The sequence below is a fragment of the Carassius carassius genome, chromosome 48 (assembly GCF_963082965.1).
Source record: "Carassius carassius chromosome 48, fCarCar2.1, whole genome shotgun sequence".
In the NCBI taxonomy this organism is placed as follows: domain Eukaryota; kingdom Metazoa; phylum Chordata; class Actinopteri; order Cypriniformes; family Cyprinidae; genus Carassius; species Carassius carassius.
In genome coordinates, this window is record NC_081802.1 from 2,956,422 (window position 1) to 2,974,791 (window position 18,370).

Consider the following 18,370-nt stretch of genomic DNA (forward strand, 5'->3'; position numbering starts at 1 on the left):
TTATACTACAGTATTTATTACAGTTTATCAGTTCACTATAGTTAATAATACAGTATGCTGTAGCATTCATTAAAAAGTGTTGGAAATACTATAATATATACAGTATAATACACTTTTGTATGGTTAAAAACAATACAGTATTTACTATAAGTTACTATAGTATTTTTTCATGTGGGATGATTGTCTGAGGTGAAACTTTAGTGGCATTAATTTGTAGATGAGATACAACAAATATCTTTGAAGTTGTTTTTGTGTCAAAGACATTCATTCTCAACCCAGAGGCTATTGCGACCAACTATTTATTGTTACCATAAGTTCTGCAGCAGTAGTTTTTCCAAAACAAATCAAACCAAAATTGTCAGTAGGTTATTTGTAGATAAACAATGCACGAAAAATTGTTGTAGGCTACTGCTATTAAAGCCTGTCTCAACAGCAAGATTCCTGATTGAGTCTATTTTTACTTGCGTAAATCAAAGATGGAGGCTGTATGTTATTATATCAGGCTCAACTATACATGTAAGCTTGCCATCGTCATGTTTGTGTCGAGTTATTGTGGTGACCGTAAATCACAGCAGTTTCAGCTACCAGCAGAATAACTATAATACCATCACATGTTCCTGCAGACATGAATCTGTAGTGATAAAGTTGAACTACTAAATGCTAACAACATTCCAAAGACAGTGATGCTGGTCTAAATCTGGAAAGCTCTGGGATGCTTGAGGAGACTGGCTGCACAAGACCTCAACAGCTACAGCTGAAGCTTTCACCTGCATGTTCACTGAAGCTAAGCATGGCTGAGACTGACCAGAAAAAAAGAAGCTTATTAAGTCTGATTTCCAACTATTTATTTTTCTTTATTATGAAAGAAAGAAATATAGGCTTTTTTTGTTGTTGTGAATGCTCCAATTGAGGTACAGGATGTGGACATTTCAGATAAATGTTATAAATCTATTATATAATTGTGTTGCATTTTTGAGTTAATAAAATATATATTTTCTTTAAAATACCATAATATCGATAAATCGATCAATTTACTCCTGGATTGAGTTTCAGAATCGATTGTAGAAAATTATATTATATTTTTTCTATATTTGATACAATCACATCGGTTCAGTGCGGCACAGCATCATCTGCAAAATTCAAATCAGTGTTCACGCTTTGGCTGGAACTGAATCAGAGACAGATGTGTTTGTACAGTGCTGCATTATAAACAATCACACGATTCTGTTGAGCTTATGAATGCAATGGCCAATCAGAAACGTTCAGATGAGTCACCGCTGAAACTGTCACAGTGTCTGGGTTGTGTCCCTGGGTTTCCACTAGATGTCCCCCTTTCTCACGGTGTCTGTCACCTTATCACTTCCTGTTCCCTTATTTGGTCACCTTCCTCCTTGTTAGTAATTGATTGTTCCCCACCTGTCTCCTGTTCCCTCATTATCCTTCTGTGTATTTATACCCGGTCTGTCTGAGTCTGTGTTACGGAGTCCTTGTTTAATGTGATGTTAATTCATGTCCGTCATCTAGTCGTGCCCTTGCCTTGTGTTCATGTTTTGTTTATGTTTTGGATTTGGATATTCTGGTTTTGACCCTGCCTGGACTGTTTACCCCTTCGGATTACCCTTTAATAAATATCATACCCGCACTTGGATCTCTCCGTGTTTCTTGTATCACCACACGTGACAGAAGGACTCCGTCACACTAGGAACCAGCGGTATGTCATTTTTCCGTTCCCCAGCCAAGATGGCGGAGCGGCGAACCAAGTACCTTCGGTTGATCGCCCTCCGCCAAGAGGGCAATGAAGTGGGTGCCCTGGCTCAGGTGTTCTGGTCCCTGGCCGAGGGCATGGGCTACAACGATGCGGCCCTCAAGGACTATTTCAATGGCGGGCTGGATGATCCAGTGTCTCATGAGGAGATGGCGCAGTTAGAGACACTGGAATTCTGGGAATTCGTGCGCTACCTGCAGCATCGGCTTCGGTGGGATGCCCCAGCCACTTCGGTCTCTTCCGGCGGGGTGGTCGTCAGCCCAGCACCACTGCCCAGGATAGCAACCAGCCAAGCGCCACAACCCAAGATGGCCACCAGTCCAGCACCACTGCCCAGGATGGCTAACAGCCAAGCGCCACAGCACAAGATGGCCGCTAACCCAGCGCCAATGCCCAAATTGGCCACTTTTCCAGCGCCACAGCCCAAGATGGCCGCCAGCCCAGCGCCAATGCCCAAATTGGCCACCGGTTCAGCGCCACAGCCCAAATTGGCCACCGGTCCAGCACCACAGCACAAGGTGGCCGCTAACCCAGCGCCAATGCCCAAATTGGCCACCGTTCCAGCACCACAGCCCAAGATGGCCGCCAGCCCAGCGCCAATGCCCAAATTGGCCACCGGTTCAGCTCCACAACCCAAGATGGCCGTCAGCCTAGCGCCACAGCACCAGATGGCCATCAGCCTAGCGCCACAGCACAAGATGGCCGTCAGCCAAGCGCCACAGCACAAGATGGCCGCTAACCCAGCGCCAATGCCCAGATTGGCCACCGGTCCAGCGCCACAGTACAGGATGGCCGCCAGCCCAGCGCCAATGCCCAAATTGGCCACCGGTTCAGCGCCACAGTACAAGATGGCCGCCAGCCCAGCACCACAGTACAAGAGGGCCGCCTGTCCAGAGTCATGGCCCAAGATGGCTGCTTGCCCAGCGCCGTTGCACAGGATGAGAGTCTCAGTTGACCCTCCGGAGTCGAGTCAGGTGCCAGTTGACCCTCCAGAGTCGAGTCAGGTGCCAGTTGACCCTCCGGAGTCGAGTCAGGTGCCAATTGACCCTCCGGAATCGAGTCAGGTGCCAGTGAACTCTCCAGAGTCGAGTCAGGTGCCAGTGAACTCTCCAGAGTCGAGTCAGGTGCCAGTGAACTCTCCAGAGTCGAGTCAGGTGCCAGTGAACTCTCCAGAGTCAGGGCTAGTCACCGCTGATCCTCCAGAGTCAGGGCTAGTCACCGCTGATCCTCCAGAGTCAGGGCTAGTCACCGCTGATCCTCCAGAGTCAGGGCTAGTCACCGCTGATCCTCCAGAGTCAGGGCTAGTCACCGCTGATCCTCCAGAGTCAGGGCTAGTCACCGCTGATCCTCCAGAGTCGGGGCTAGTCACCGCTGATCCTCCAGAGTCGGGGCTAGTCTCCGCTGATCCTCCAGAGTCGGGGCTAGTCACCGCTGATCCTCCAGAGTCAGGGCTGGTCACCGCGGATCCTCCAGAGACTAGGCTGGTCACCGTTGACCTTTCAGAGTCAAGTCAAGTCACCGGTGATCTTCAAGGACTGAGTCAAGTCACCGGTGGTCTTCAAGGACTGAGTCAAGTCACCGGTGGTCTTCAAGGACTGAGTCAAGTCACCGGTGGTCTTCAAGGACTGAGTCAAGTCACCGGTGGTCTTCAAGGACTGAGTCAAGTCACCGGTGGTCTTCAAGGACTGAGTCAAGTCACCTCTGATCTTCATGAACAAAGGCAAGTCACCATTGATCTTCATGAGCAAATGCAAGTCACCAATAATCTTCATGAGCAGTGTCAGGCCAGCACCAATCTTCTGGAGTCCAGTAAGGACACCAGGGGATTACCAGAGTTTTGTTGTCCCATTGATCCAGCCGCACGGAGGTCTGCTCTGCCTTGGGGGGCTCTGGTCCTGACCACATGGCTGTGGTGGTCTTCTGCTCCGCCCTGGGGGACTTCCGCCCTGACCACACGGTTGTGGGGGTCTTCCGCTCCGCCCTGGAGGACTCTGACTTCGTCCACAAGGACGTGGTGGTCTTCTGCTCCACCCTGGGGGGCTTCCGTCCTGACCACACGGTTGAGGTGGTCTTCTGCTCTGCCCTGGGAGGCTTCCGCCCTGACCACACGGTTGTGGTGGTCCTCTGCTCCGCCCTGGGGGACTCCAGTCTCCACCACATGGATGGTGTGGTCTTCTGCCCCGCCCTGGAGGGGCTTCATGTTGTTTTTTGTTTTTGTGTTCACTCCTGTCCCTGTTCCTCTCTGTGAGCCTGGCCCTCCGTCCCTCCCCCTGAACCTCCTCCGGTCCTCCTCCCTCCTGGTCTCTCTGTTTTGTGTCTACACTTCTGGTATCTGTTCCCCATGATTTTTTTTTTTCTGGTCCTCCGTCCCTCCCCCTGAGCCTCCACCTGTCCGCCTCCCTCCTGGTCTCTGTTTTGTGTCTGTCGTGGAGCGTCTGGGAGCCGCTCCGTAGAGGGGGGGTACTGTCACAGTGTCTGGGTTGTGTCCCTGGGTTTCCACTAGATGTCCCCCTTTCTCACGGTGTCTGTCACCTTATCACTTCCTGTTCCCTTATTTGGTCACCTTCCTCCTTGTTAGTAATTGATTGTTCCCCACCTGTCTCCTGTTCCCTCATTATCCTTCTGTGTATTTATACCCGGTCTGTCTGAGTCTGTGTTACGGAGTCCTTGTTTAATGTGATGTTAATTCATGTCCGTCATCTAGTCGTGCCCTTGCCTTGTGTTCATGTTTTGTTTATGTTTTGGATTTGGATATTCTGGTTTTGACCCTGCCTGGATTGTTTACCCCTTCGGATTACCCTTTAATAAATATCATACCCGCACTTGGATCTCTCCGTGTTTCTTGTATCACCACACGTGACAGAAACGCTGTGTTTTGTTCACTTACTCGCTGACTGTACAGATGTGCGTACGAATGAAAGTAAGATTTTCATTTCACAGTGTAAACCGCTTCAGTGATTTAAATGGGAGTTTTGAAAGCACCTGAACTCTGGCTAGACTGAAGTGAAAATGTTCTTTGATATTGTGAATGTTATTTGCTCTCTGTAAAATGAAAATGTTAGTAACTTACAATATTTTTATTAAATACACATTAAATACAAAGTCAGTCCTATTAACAATATTTTATGGCATGACACCCATAGAGAGAGAGAATTGATGCGCTACATGTAAACGATTTTCTTTGTTGTATTTTCCTGTCAAAGGCATTTTCTTCAGCTTTTAAATACTGCGGGTTTTTTCTGTGCCCCCTCCTGGTTTTCAGCTAGCTTCCCACAGAGCCTTTACTGGTCATTCTATAAAATAATATTACTCAGGCTGTTTATTGCTCAGCGAAAGCGCAGATTTGAAGCGATGAGTGACGCAATGATTATTGTGCGTAGCAAAACAGGCCACTTCATCACTTCGTCTAGTGTTTACAGAACACAGAATACGGTCAATACAGAAGAATGTCCTTGTATGGTGGGCTCGTCATTGGCACAGTAGTCCGTTATGGCAGATAAACTCAGTCCTGAAGCAGACGTACAGTCGTGGCCAAAAGTTTTGAGAATTACATAAATATTGGAAATTGGAAAAGTTGCTGCTTAAGTTTTTATAATAGCAATTTGCATATACTCCAGAATGTTATGAAGAGTGATCAGATGAATTGCATAGTCCTTCTTTGCCATGAAAATTAACTTAATCCCAAAAAAAACCTTTCCACTGCATTTCATTGCTGTCATTAAAGGACCTGCTGAGATCATTTCAGTAATCGTCTTGTTAACTCAGGTGATAATGTTGACGAGCACAAGGCTGGAGATCATTATGTCAGGCTGATTGGGTTAGAATGGCAGACTTGACATGTTAAAAGGAGGGTGATGCTTGAAATCATTGTTCTTCCATTGTTAACCATGGTGACCTGCAAAGAAACGCATGCAGCCATCATTGCGTTGCATAAAAATGGCTTCACAGGCAAGGATATTGTGGCTACTAAGATTGCACCTAAATCAACAATTTATAGGATCATCAAGAACTTCAAGGAAAGAGGTTCAATTCTTGTAAAGAAGGCTTCAGGGCGTCCAAGAAAGTCCAGCAAGCGCCAGGATGGTCTCCTAAAGAGGATTCAGCTGCGGGATCGGAGTGCCACCAGTGCAGAGCTTGCTCAGGAATGGCAGCAGGCAGGTGTGAGTGCATCTGCACGCACAGTGAGGCCAAGACTTTTGGAAGATGGCCTGGTGTCAAGAAGGGCAGCAAAGAAGCCACTTCTCTCTAAAAAAAACATCAGGGACAGATTGATCTTCTGCAGAAAGTATAGTGAATGGACTGCTGAGGACTGGGGCAAAGTCATATTCTCCGATGAAACCCCTTTCAGATTGTTTGGGGCATCTGGAAAAAGGCTTGTCCGGAGAAGAAAAGGTGAGCACTACCATCAGTCCTGTGTCATGCCAACAGTAAAGCATCCTGACACCATTCATGTGTGGGGTTGCTTCTCATCCAAGGGAGTGGGCTCACTCACAATTCTGCCCAAAAACACAGCCATGAATAAAGAATGGTACCAAAACACCCTCCAACAGCAACTTCTTCCAACAATCCAACAACAGTTTGGATTGTTTGCATTGTCATATATTTTCAGCATCCGAAGGAATTTTGCGTGCTCAAAGACCGCGGCTTAAATCCAAACACAAAAAGATACTTTTATAAATTGGCAAACAAATATCAGATAACATTAAAGCCTAAAATGTATTTACCTTTATTGAAAAGCATATAAAATGACTCATTTCAACCTTTACAGTACTCTCCTATAATGCATAGGCTATCAAGCAAAGGACGCTGATATTCTAGATTCACTATCTAATATACCACCAGAAAAGCTTTCACCTGCATCTTCACTGAAGCCAAGCAGGGCTGAGGCTGGTCAGTACCAGGATGGGAGATGTCCTGGGAGGAACAGGTTGCTGCTGGAAGAGGTGTTAGTGAGGCCAGCAGGGGGAGCTCATCCTGTGCTCTGAGAGGGTCCTAATAAACTATAATGTAAAAAGGCACCTTTGTATTTAATGTGAACCCCAGAGTATTTCTCTGAAAGATCAGGGGTGTAAAATACAACATAGCACAAATAGTGCACAAGTTGACTTCTCTTCCGTTTTTACTTTGTGTGTGTGTGTGTGTGCTTGGATGAACAAACAGACTAACCTACAGACAAGATCACATTAGCATGCACGTCTTAGTAAACACAGTTGGTTAGGCTTATGTCTTACAGTAAACAGTTGAAAAAGAAAACACGTGTGTATCAGTATATTGGATCTGTGCTTTCCCTCTTAAAGTGGAAGCAGACAATAAAGCTCTGTCAAAGAAAACTAAATCTCTTAACTGCTCTTGACTGAACAACTTTTGTAACTTTAATAAGGATATATTTAATTTATACAGTGAAGATTATGAAGGGTTATTTTACCAATAATTATTACATTTCTGTATCTGAAATTTATTTTAGACCTACCTGAAAGAACCTGAAAGGCACTGCTTATTTGATTTGTGTCTTTGTTCTATTGTGTGTGTGTGTGTGTGTGTGTATATATATATATATATATATATATATATATATATATATATATATATATATATATATTGTTTTAAATATCATAATATCTATAAATCAATCAATATACTCCTGGATCGAACTGTATAAAAATTGTATCGTAGAATTTTTTGAGGTATCTGCAAACGTTGTATCGCTGGGTATGAGAATCGCATATATACAATAAACATACACAAGGTGCACAAGTAAATATTCTATATAAATCCCACTGAACATTTAGCAATTTCTTTTAAAAACTAAATAAATGATGTCAGCCATTGTATAAGTGTTTTCTCCTTCTTTGTCAAATGCAGGTTCTCATCTTGTTCTGTTGTATAGACTTATGCAGGACAGGAAGAAGCCCCTCTCCTACAAACTAAACACCCACCCAATGTCATGCACAAGATGCTATGTGACCCAAAACATCAAAGAAGTTTTCTTGAGAAAACCAACCACAGGTTTCAGTTTTACTCAGAGGCTGAGCTGTGAGCGTCAGTGTATATTTCAGTAAACCTGGTCATGTGAGATGGAAGACGCTAAAAAGCTGTAACCTGCAATTGTTACTTTAAAGACCTATTTCCACCTGTTTTAACCACAGTATTTATTAGGTTGTTGGTATAAATGAATGTGTTTAGGCTGGTTCATTGATCTTAAAGTAATTTAAACTTAAACAGTTAATGGATATTGTCATTTTGAGGTTACCTTTTTTCAGTGTATTCTGATGACTCCATACACAAAAACTGTAACTATAGTTACCACCAAAAGCGCGAAAGGGGGGGGATTTGTTTCCTTTACATTCAACCACAGTGCTATGCTAGCTTTCACTATTGACTTTGCAGGCAGCATTTTTGCCTGAAGGCACCTCACGAAACTGATTTTAGACAGGCTTCTGAGGCGGAGTAATGGTTTAATGATCTACAGCAAAATATAAAGAGCTTTGGTGATAACTAAGTAAATATTTCATTACTGCAATATTAATTTCTCGCTAGAAATTACATAAAAAGTGGAAAAGGTTGTTCAGAAACATACATTTACACACAAACTGACCACAGACCACAACTTTCAGACGCCATCTTTATTTTTTGGCTTAACTCTCACAGAATGGAACGCACAGGATTGTGGGATATCAAAGGCAGCGAAGGATACATCTCTGTTGCCTTCAAAAATCGACCAGATGAAGGCATCTCAGGAGACAGGAAATGAAGCTGACATTGATTTCGGACGTGCCTTGATGCCTTCCTACCTTGGAATGCGACCTCCGAAAACATAATTTTCAGTTTTCGGATGCAGCCATAGATTTCCATTCAAAAGCAATGCAATGCAATGCAATCTCAATGAGTTCTAGGAGGGCTATCCATAATGTGCTTTCGTCATCGTGCGTAACCTTAATTTGTGCAACAACTGGTGGGACAGTGACATCCAATAATAACAAGAAACAACAAGAAAAAAAAAACTCTTTAATATCTTTATCAAAAAACAAAACAAAAAACAAAAAAACAAAAGAGAGACGGGGACAGCTATGCCTTTGCCAACTCAAATTCAGCTGAACTTGATCGACATCACGGCGAACGTTACCTCAGCACAGATAAATTATATCGTGTCATTGAAAGAAATACAATAAATTTGTCGTAGCAATAAGGATAAATTGACAATTAAAGAATTAAGACCACCAAGACCAAATTTAAATATCAAACAAGTATCAACAAAGGGAGCAAAGTCGTATAAACTAGGATTTTCGAGGACTTGGTATGAGAGGAGAAAAGGCTAGCAGGCTGCGAAGTAGCTGACGATTTATTCTGCTAATTTACCGCTGCATTTTGTTCCATCCCGAGATCGTGACGGACATCGCATGGACAACTACAGGCGTCACCGAAATGCATCATCTCTCGGAGAAGATGAAAAAAACACGAAAGAGCAAAGATGCATATGGATAGTAGGGAGAAGTGTAATGTAAGTGAGGAATTTGATATAAATGAGCAGTGTAATACAAATGAGCAGTGTTATATAAGTGAGTTGTGTAAACAGTGATTTATGTGAGTTTAATTTCTTATTAAACTGAAATTGAAGTAAAAAGGTTTATTTTTGAAAAACCACATCCTGGCGTCAGTCTTCATTTGCTGCTGAATTGTGTTAACACGCATATAGAAACATAAGGAGAACAAGAGATTGATTCCTAATGTCAGTTTATTTTTAATTAATACTATAGTAGTTCAGTTCCCTTTACATCTTTAACTATCCGTTAATTTATCAATTTAATGTGTGACCTATCCTCATTAATCAAGCAAACATTTGGCCCCCCTGAGAGTATTGGCAGGAGCCGCCACTGTGTGTGTGTGTGTGTGTATATATATATATATATATATATATATATATATATATATATAAAATGTAGTTAAACAATTTTACACAAAATATTTCTGTACATTTAGCTATTTAACATAGACTGCTATCTTTAATCAATTTAAATAAAATAAAAAGTTTTTAACTTATATAAACATTTGTGTGTGTGTGTGTGTGTGTGTGTGTGTGAACTAAAAAGGGTTTAAATGTTGTGGGAATATTCACAAATCGTTCTGCTGTTATTAGATCAGACTCTGAACATGTTTTTCCAAATATCTTAATTATGTGTCTTTGCTGTTGTTCTTCAATTCACATTTCAGGCTTATATTAGCAGGAGACCTAATCTAAACTAGAGGTAACAATTCAGCTGTTCTGAATAAGTCATTATAATTAGTAATTATGTCCCCACTGGATGCAACAAATGCCTCGTTTGTAATGGGTTTTACTGTTTTTGTCTTGTCGTGCCGGACACGGAATGTATGTTACGGGGCATAACATTTACATCACACGCTTGAGTTATTCAGCCAATCACAATGCACTGGATAGCTGGCCAATCAGAGCACACCTCGCTTTTCAGAACAATGAGCCTTGTAAATAAACTATATGTTTCAGAAAGGCTGGGCATAGAGGAGCCACAATAATGTGCATTATGTGGAAAATAATGTGTTTTTTGAGCTTTAAACCACATAAACACATTGCATTACACCAAATATACAAAATAAAGTTCTTTTTAGCATCAGATAACCCCTTTAAACAGATAACAAAATATATAAGAGTGCAACTAAGCATGAAAAATTTAAGTAAATGGATAAACATGAAACACAGATAAATAAAATAAAATTAAACACAAAAACTAAATAAAATAAACCGAGCATAAACAAAATGAACATAAAAATATGCATAAATGGTTACAAATGCAGGCTTTTCTGTTTTTTTTTAAGGCCTTATTGATGATCACAAAAAAAAGGTATTGCATTAGACATTGGGTTGTGGGTTAAATCCTAACTTGGAAAGAAGGGTAGACCTGCAGGGAGGATGGGGGATAGATAATTACTCAGGCACAGTGCATGAGCGCCTTATTTCTGAATGATTGGAATTCATTAACACACACGTTTAGCTATCAAATCAGACATTAAATCTACGTTTGTGAATCTGGAGGAGAGTTTTCGGGAAGTTCTGTTTTACATGCAAATTACTCAGAATTTACTCGTATATTTATACAAGTTTCATGAATGAGGCCCATTGCATTTTTTGTGTTTGCACTCTGTGGAGCACCAAAGGTCTCTATTGACAACATTTTTTTTTTTTTGCACCATTGAGCTAAAGAGCTAATCACAGACATATCTGTTTATTTCTTGAACACAGTGGCTGTAATTGTCAAATACATTTTCACAAATATGTGTATTTATGTTTCTGTTATAAATTCATATATATTGAAATAATTCATTGTTTAAAATGTTTGACTAAAATGTATGAATGTGATATTCAGAAGGTAATAACTAGAGAATGTGTTCCATTGAAATGTTAGTTAGGGGTTCTTCAAGAAAGATTTACTATTAAAGTGTATCAAGTCACATGACCAGGTTGAGTTGAGTGTGGGAGAGTTGCATTATGGGTTGAGCTAACATGGATGCAGAGAAACGATATACAGCCTGAAAAAGAATTCCTTTATCTGCATGGTCTCGTAGGGCGCATTTGTTGCATTTTGTGTATAATGTTGTTTTACAACATTCTACATGAACAATGTGATTTGTTAATAGTGCTGTTATTGGATTTGGATTTGTTGCACATGTTCCCTTGCATATCTGTGGACATTTGCATGAAAGACTTAAAAAAAGGCTTGCAGAAATTTTCTGTGGTTAAAGTTCAAAGAAGCAGGACAGGAAGAATCTCTTCGCTTACAAACTAACCCAATCACACTAGATCTGAATACACACTCTCACTTCAAAGTTTCGTCCAGATCAAACCACATTTCTAAAGAATTTCACAACAGCTTATTTACATATGTGACCTTGAAAGAATCCAAAATAATCAGATTAAATGACTTGCATATTGTGGTGATTGGATTACATTACTGGATACTTTTTAAATGTAATTTGTAACTGTGCAAATGCAACGAGAGAACTAGGAGGGTCAAACTCTGTCGTGGGAGGATTCATACCAGCTTGAATGTTTTCAGCAGGTAGTTTTTTTTTTTTAGATCAGACACTGAACAACTGAAGAAAATGTTTCACGTGATTTTTTTGTTCTGTTTGTACTGGTGGAGTCCGGCGGGTAAGTTATAACACATATTTATGATTATTTATTTATTTTTTCATTTTAGAGCAAAAGAGTGGCTGCTACACAGTCAAAACTAAAGGTCATTGACACTTTTAAAATGTATGTGAATGTCCAGGTGAACATTTTGAAAGGGTACCACTCCCTTTTGTACCTTATTTTCTGATGAATCCTATTGTGAAATCCACTAACTTTAATTTTGCTGTTCAGAATTTTTTATTGAAATTCCCAGGAAATATCAACATGCTCTTCATTGAGGCTCAGAAAGTCAAAACTTTCCATTAAGTTGCTTTCAAATATAAAGCCATCTAAAAAAGTCTACAAAAGTTATGATAAATTAATCAAAATTAGCATTTAAAAAAAAGGTTGTGAAAATATCCAACACAATAAGTCTTGTACTTTCAATTTGTAATAATTACCAAGTATCTGTTTTCCTAAGATTATGTCATTATAAACACTGATTTTCTTCTACAGCAGATGACTTTAAAACAAATGAAAGATTAAGGATGCATTTTATATATCCTTTACACATATAAATATTAACATGTAGTTCAAAAGCGCAGCTGCACTGTTTTTCTAATAGTCTCTCTGTATCCTTAGTGGTTCAGAAAAAACAAATGACATTTTACACATTGATATCAGGCAAAAAGGAAATTTTATATTAATCTTATTGATGCTTAATTACAATTGCAAATCATGGCGGCCAAAATGAGCTGAAATTTAACACATAACCACAGGTTAGATTTATAGCCCCTGATTTGTTCATCTGTCTTTAAGTTATGCAACCAACACTAAATATTTGTCTGTTCATATACCTCAACCTTTAGGTTTCATTTCTGTTGCTGTTCTGGATGTTCTGAAGTTCACATGTAAACAATAAAAATCTACAGCTGATTTCAGGCTCTGTAAATCATCAGATGTACTAATCCATGTTAATTCTGTTCTTCAGGTGTGCTTGGTGCTAAAACAAATGAAATACAATCAGTATCAGTGATGGAGAAAGATTCTGTCACTTTAAACATTGATTTTACAAAAAAAATATGCTGTGGAAATATGTAGCCGAAAAGTGCATTATAGCTGAAATAAATATAAAGTATGAAATGTTCTTCACATATAATGAGACTGATGGGAGATTCAGAGACAGACTGAAGCTGGACGATCAAACTGGATCTCTGACCATCACAGACATCACAACTGAACACACTGGAGTTTATCAACTAGAGATAACTGGAGCGAGAATACAAACATTCAATGTTTCTGTCTATGGTGAGAAGAGATCATTTTGTCATATCTTTCAACATATTCTTGTTTTATTTTATTGGAACTGTTAACATTTTAAAGTGATTTAATATTTTGTAACATATGTCAAATACACTCATTACTGTCATTATGTAACATTCTCCACTGGAGGTGAGCTTGATGAACCCAAGTGCATTTATTGACATGAAAATAAATAATAATACAAACATATAGATGTGAAAAACTAAACTTAAAACATAAATTGATTTGAAAATATCCATAAACACAGACAAATGTCTTAATATGATCGTACATTAGAAATGTTTGGTGAGACAAGATGTGCACGATAACATTATTAAGCAAAAATACATAGTACATTTATTTTTTTCCCCCCTCCAGTACCGAAAGCAGAACCGATAGCGTCAGATCTTACTGATACTACGGTCTTTCATAATTTAGCCCCGGGGCCAGTTTAATAACGGGTTTCGGTACACATCCCTACTTATACCTATATTTTTTCCTCTCACAAACTCTGATTAATTTTTTAGCGTGTTTAAAAAAAAAACATGCAGCAAACAGAAAATAGGTGATGAATCCGTTAAAATGCAACCTATAGACGACTTATATATTTTTTCCTCTGACTAACTTAATTTAGTTTTAAGTAATTTAGTTTTTATACAGGAATTGTTCATTTAAAAAAATCGAATTATATTGTTAGTTCTAATTATATTATTAACACAAGTTCATTTAGACTATTTAACATGCACTGTGACATTTTATCCTTTTTTACTTATAAACTCCTTGATAATTTAAAGTTAGTTCAATAGTATTTAAATTCAAGTTTTAAAATAATTTATTGCTTAAATTATTTTTATTAATTAATAATATGTTATAATGTTTATTCTTGTAGAAAATACCTGTTTATTCTTTAAGAAAATAAGGGAAAAAATAAGGGACGATCCGAATATTTGTTTTGCTTCACCTATTTATGTAGGCTACAATTATTAAAAAAAAAAAAAAAAAAAAAAATAATAATAATAATAATAATAAAATAATGTCATTAAAAAATACCATTGGCCTGAGTAATTTTGACCATTATAGAATTGTGACTTTAAAGATTAGTGATTTAGGTGGTAAAATACTGTGAAATTAATAATGGCATGGATTTTAGAGCATAACAACTGAAGGTTTATGAAACATTAGCCAATAAAGCATTTTTTTAAACAACGGAAATTAAAGTTGTGAACAAAAATATTATTTCAACCATACAGCATGTGAAAAAATAAAATGCATAATTTTCATAACATTTCATTATTGATTAAATGCAAAATGTTTCTGGTGTTTGGATTTGTACTTCAATATATTGAGCTCCAAGTTTAAGAATAGCCCTAGACTAGTTTCTCTCTCTCTCTCTCTCTCTCTCTCTCTCTCTCTCTCTCTCTCTATTTAACAGCATTAGCTCAATGAAATACATCTTCCTTCCATTAGAATGAATGTTTTCCTGCCTTGCTAAATGTTGGTCTCGTGATCAATAAGTTGTATTCGCCTCAATCTGATTTAGTAAAGTCAAACAGCAGACAGTGAAGCCTCTGAGATCCGCACGCTGTGAGGCGGGAACAGAGGATTCCGCTTGGTCTTAAAGCCTGCCGCAAACGCTATGTTCACAAATAACAATGATTTTCATAAAATAATGATTCAATATCAATTGATAATTTGTTATTATCATTATGGTCTTGTGAAAATAATAATATGGGCTGCGAGAAAATAATGAATACAGAGAGTAGTGCTACTCAGTGCAGGCAAGTTTCAACTCAGTAACATGAAAACACATCGTTCCTCAGAGCCAAAAAACAGACCGAATTCAGTTCAGCTGGAGGGGGTTGGGTTTTTTGGGGGTAGTTATGTGTGGCTTGTGGGGGTCGAGATAAAGGTGTGAATCTCTTGCTCTTTCATATGGACAGTGTCTTATGAGGCTGGTTTATATAGGACTGTTGTTTTGGTTATACACTAAAAATGGTCTGTCCCCAAGTAAGATTTTTAAACTAATCAGAGGTTTATATCAAAATTACATAATCAAATCTTAATATATTCCGCGCTCAAGCACATGCATTAAGTTTGCAACAAAGCACACGCAGAAGCAGCATAATAATTGTGAAAAATTAGACATTTCAATTATTTATTAATAAACAAATGTTTTCTTGTCGGCTGCAGGATGAAATTCACAGTGCTGGCTCTCTCCGACGAGAGAAATGCACCATTCACAAATTGCACAATTCGTTTTCATTTCAAGCTTTCTGTAGATTTTTTAATGTATGTGATACACCACGATATTATGTTAATTAAAAAAAATTATGAATTCATTATCAGGAAAAAAATTAAAGTGATGAGACGGCACCTCTCTGTCATTAATGCACATTAATAATTTTTGCACAAACACTTGAATATGAGCGTCGTGGTTTTCACTCGCTTCAAGAGTGCTCCATCACGAGTAAAATTCATGCCAACAGCCCATAATATAACTGCATATTCAGCAATAATTTTTTGTTAAACATATTTAGCTATAGCTTGACCAGATGGTTACAATGACTGCAAGAGTCGAGAGTCAAGAGTCTTTTACTGATTATTTTCGGGTTAAAGCATGATTTAAACAGATTCACACGCAATCGCTTTCGCAATAATGCCTTCAAACAAATGTAATCTTACAGTGCTACTACATTATCAGCATGCTATCTGATTTTGAAATCTTGAAGAAGTTAATTGATCTGTTTAGATAAAATAACTGACAAAAATGTACTGTTATTTTCATCACAAACAAAATGTTCACAGCAGAAAGCAGCAATTAAAGATTTAATGTTTACAATGTTATTTGTTTGGCATGTGATATAGGGAAAAAACTTTACACAAAATAGCCACTTTGAAACTTTGAAACTTTTGAAACACTTTGCTGTTATTTTTTTATTATTACTATTATTTTATATGCTACGTTATGAACATAACATTTCAAACATACTGAAATACTTTATTCACGGAGTGAAGGCAGAGCGAGTTTCTGGTATCAGAGCGCGCGCAGGGGAAGTTGTTGCTGCTCACAGACTCTGCTGCGAGTGAGAGAGATGTTTCACCTGACGAAATGAAGATGACCGCGGGAACACAAGCACAGCACATCTGCCGAAAATCAACCTGCAGCAATCCTTGTTGATAGACTCGCCAAGCTTTACTTTTGTAGGTCGCATGGCAGTAAATAATACGATAATATGACCATGCAGTCAATACAGATATTTAATAAAAACATTAAAACAAGCAGGGCGGTAAAATAAAACAATAAAAAACGCATGCCAGGTCTACACCGGACACATGGGTTGGGGTCATCCAACAAAAGACAACAGAACACAGTGATGGATACACTGGACACGATCCCCATCAGTGAACTGATGCTCGTTCTGTTTATGATGAAATGTTCTGACACTGTGTTCAGATGATTTGACACTATAGTGTGATGTCATCAAGTTTAGACACACTTTTCGCTGTGGGGCACAGATGACAACTAACCTGTCTGGTGTAGACACACAGAAAGTGTCTGCTCTATTTACAAATAAGTTCTATAAGAAAAAAAAAAAAACTAAACGAGATGGATATATAGACTAGAAAATATATTAACAGGTCCTCCGTCCATGACACTGACCCACTGCTGAGCTGCCAGTTTTAATCTGAACAGCTCTTAACACCGAGTGGATGGTTAGATGCATGATGGGCTAGTATTAAAAAAATAAATAAATAAAAATAAAGGTCTTTCCAGCATTAAGGTAATAACATTACTGTTTTTTTTTATCATCTTGTTGCAGTTATAAATTTGACTGCTAAATGAATGATAAAGAACTATGTTAAAACTTGTTTTGTAAAATTTCCTCGTCGTTTGAATATTGATTTAAAAATCGGTTTAAATCATAAATCAGATTTTAATCTGCAATTATTTTTATTTTTTTTGTCCATATGCTATTGCCCGACTTTAAAAGCAAGTAAAGAAGGCTCCCTTTAAAATCACTTAAGTTGTCAATTACTAAAGCTATCTTTTACATCTTGTGTATTTTGTTGATTTTAATGAGAGAACTTGAGTTTAATCGTGAGGACAGTTTATTAATCCGTCCATTTATTAGAGTTTCAAAGATTTAATCGTGCAGGTTTAATTTTATTCATTTCTTGTTTTAGGCTAATTAGGCATAAATAATGGGAACGAAATTATACATTGCTTCATGTTTAAACATGCAACAATTTCTTAATCAGTTTACAGACAAATGTTTTTCCCCAATAAGTTAAAGGACAGGTAACAAATAACAAAAATGCATGTTGTTTTATTAAAGGAAAAAATATTTTTATATTGAAAATATAAATTAAAATATAGGCATAATATATGAAAATATTGACATTTTGCATATTAATCCATGTAGCCTACCCCCATAAAATAGGCTACCACTTTTAATGCTCTGATGCAAAGTAAACCACAATTTCTTTTGATTAATATAACGCATAATTAATATAACATAAATAATACTGCACACCTTTTAAATGTGTCAAATCTAAAATATGGTTTAATACCATGTAGCTTAGAGAAAATATAAGCAAAGGCACAGGCTTGACATTTATCCTGCTTGAATTCGTTCTAAGAAATGCACATAACTTCATAAGTACCAAACTTTTGTCTGTGGATACTAAATATTAAATGTATTAAATATTTTAACTACAGTGTTTTTCTTTCATTTTCCCTGACTGAAAGCATCAAATCTAACACATCAGTGAGGCAAAACTGACGTCTATTAGCGAAAATGTGCTTTGATGCGCTTGTTTGATAACTTGTGCTTAAAGCGCCACTCAGCAGTCAAAGGCTGCAAATGCATTTTATACCGCCGCTGCGGCGGTACATGCGGCGGTAAAAAGGGCCTTTTGAATGTCTACTTACTGTATAAGATGAGCTGTACACCCTTTAAAAGGTGTTTTTTATTGCCAAGATGATACAAAGTAATCAGTTTCTAAAACAAAATAATAAAATAATAAAAGCATTTCAGTGTTCATTCCAACTGTTGAGTGTCAAATAAAATCATTGGGCAATTTCTTGTCATGTTTCTGAAGAATTAAGTTCAAAGCTGTTCATATAGAAACAGGACCAGATGAAACTCTTCACCTTCAAACTAACAATTACAACTGAT